Genomic DNA, 2,428 nt, shown 5'->3' on the forward strand with positions numbered 1-2,428 from the left:
TTTTACACTTGTGTAAACAAAATGACAAATAAAATCAGTCTAAGTCTAAAATAGAAATAAGAAACTCTGGAAACGATATAACTTAATAATTGTGTGGAAAAAGTCAGAGATATTTTCCAAGTTCTAAATCTTTTGTTTTCTACTTTTTTCATGACACACTGTTAGGATTCCAGTTTGTGTTTGTTGTTTTGTGTTTGTCTCACCCTCCACTACCAGGTGGTGCCCTGTCCTCGTTGGCCCTCCTGCACACCTGCGGCTCGTTGGTTCATCACTGGGGACTATTTGAGCTGCTGACTGCCACTACCTCGGCGCCAGAGTGTTTGCCAGTTTTGGGTCCTCTAGCCAAGCCGTGATTAGCTGAGTCTAACCTGAGCTTCGTTTCTCTGAGTCTAACCGTGTTTTTGTCTTTGCCTTTTGGCAGGAAGTCTTCCCGCTATCTGGAAGTTTTGGCCTTCTCCCCCAGGAAGGATATTTTGTGTTCACGCTGAGCTGGGGAAAAGTTCCACATGATCCGTTCAAGTACCGTCGGAAATCTAAGTGGCAGTCCGCTCTCATACTCCTCTGGGTCCGACTCCACCAACCTGTCCGCCCTCCAACAAGTTGCTCTCCCTCTGGAAAACTCACACATTCTGGATTCAAGGCTTTGATTGACATCCCCTCCTACGCGAGTCCCTTTTTCCTCCATGCTCAAAAACTCTATTCTGTTTCCTACAGCCATTGAACTAACCGCTGTGAACTTCCCTTCCACTTCTAGTTCCGGTTCAACAGTTCTCTCTGAGTTCAAGATTCCACCTCCTGTTGTCCTCATCAATAAACCTGTTAAACTTTCCCTGGGATCTCTGTGGTTTTCTGCATGTGGGTCAGAACCCTTCAAAGCATCATGACACACACTCCATCTTTAATCTCATGCTTTAAAGATTTAAAGGGAATAATTTACAATAGGATTGATTTAGGTTTTTAGATGAGGGGGAAATAAGATGATGAGTAATTTTGACAGTGGCCCAGAGAGTGAAAAGTTGAGTCACTACCGCCAAGTCCCTAACAATTAGATCAAATAATAAGCAATATAAATCAACATTAAAGACATTAAAACTCATTGAAAATGTTGTCTACAACTGAAACCCCCCCAAAATTATCAGTACAGTCCTGTTCAAGATCGGAAGGCTGGAAAGAAATGAATAATATTTATATTTACTGCTAGAGGATGAAAAGATCGTCATATTGAGAAAAGAAAGTAGAAAAAAAAAACAGAAACAAGAGACAAACATGAAAAATACACAAAATATAACATATATTAAATGTAAAAAGCATTTTTACAGAAGGCTCCTTCTGCAATTTAAAGAACTAGAAGAAAAAACAGTTTGTAATGACCAAAAAGAACGGAAACACGGAAAAACACCAGAAAAAGGAAGACCCAGAATTTAACCAGATGCAGCCGTTGATCTTTAAACAGTTTGTTAAGATATGAAAGTGCTGCAGGTCCAAAGAGATTCACTGGAGTCAGCAACCGGAGTTTCTGGAAAGAGACTGGAGAGTTGAGCAACCGCACAGAAACAGAGAGCAATGCCTCCAATGTTGCATTCTGGTTCACTAACCATCTGAGTGTTTGACGACAAACTGTGAGAGTTTCTGAGGAAGCGGTTGGCGTGTGACATCACTGGTTAATCCCTGAGGATTCCTGAATCCATCCAGGTTTGTTTGGAGGAATCCTTCTTGGTCATTTAATTGTTGGTCCAGGGAATGCAGAGGGTCACATCAGTTAGAGTAAAGACAGGCAGAAGGATCAAGGACATAAACCGGAGTACGGAATCCGAGAGCTGATCCAGAGTCAGAGCCAGATGATCCGAGATCCAGAGACATGGAGCGAAGTCAGGGCAAAGAAAACACTTCAGAGATCCAAAAACGCACCACAACCTCTCTGATAGGGGTCAGGGAAGCTCAGAGAATCAAGAGGCAGAATCAGGTCAGAATCAGGCAGACAGGAACAATGGAGTATACACACCAAAGGCCTGTGATATAGTCTGGCACTAGTGACTGGCCTGAGAGCCGGTTATACAGCCAGGTGAGCAGGTGGATTTGATGGAGACTGTTTGGAAACAGGGCGGAGCTTAGAGGAGCTGGTACTGAAACAAATGTTTTAAGTTTGAAAAGTATCTTAATTTTAAAACCAAAAGTTTGAAGGAGTATATCAGTAAACTTTTATGAATTCTGTTGTTTATTAAGCTAATTTAAACATACTTTGATATATATCGTGCATTGCGATTACAGCCCAAATATATTGTGATGTTAGATGTTTTTCATATCACCCAGCTCTAATTCGATAAGAAACTGAGAAACATAAAGAGACTCTCAGTTCATAGATTATAATAAATACTGTATTTATGTGAAATATGCTGTAAAATTCAGCTTGATTAAAAGCAGAACTCAC

This window comes from Cyprinodon variegatus, unplaced genomic scaffold (genome assembly GCF_000732505.1).
Source record: "Cyprinodon variegatus isolate N-32 unplaced genomic scaffold, C_variegatus-1.0 Scaffold2, whole genome shotgun sequence".
Classification (NCBI taxonomy): domain Eukaryota; kingdom Metazoa; phylum Chordata; class Actinopteri; order Cyprinodontiformes; family Cyprinodontidae; genus Cyprinodon; species Cyprinodon variegatus.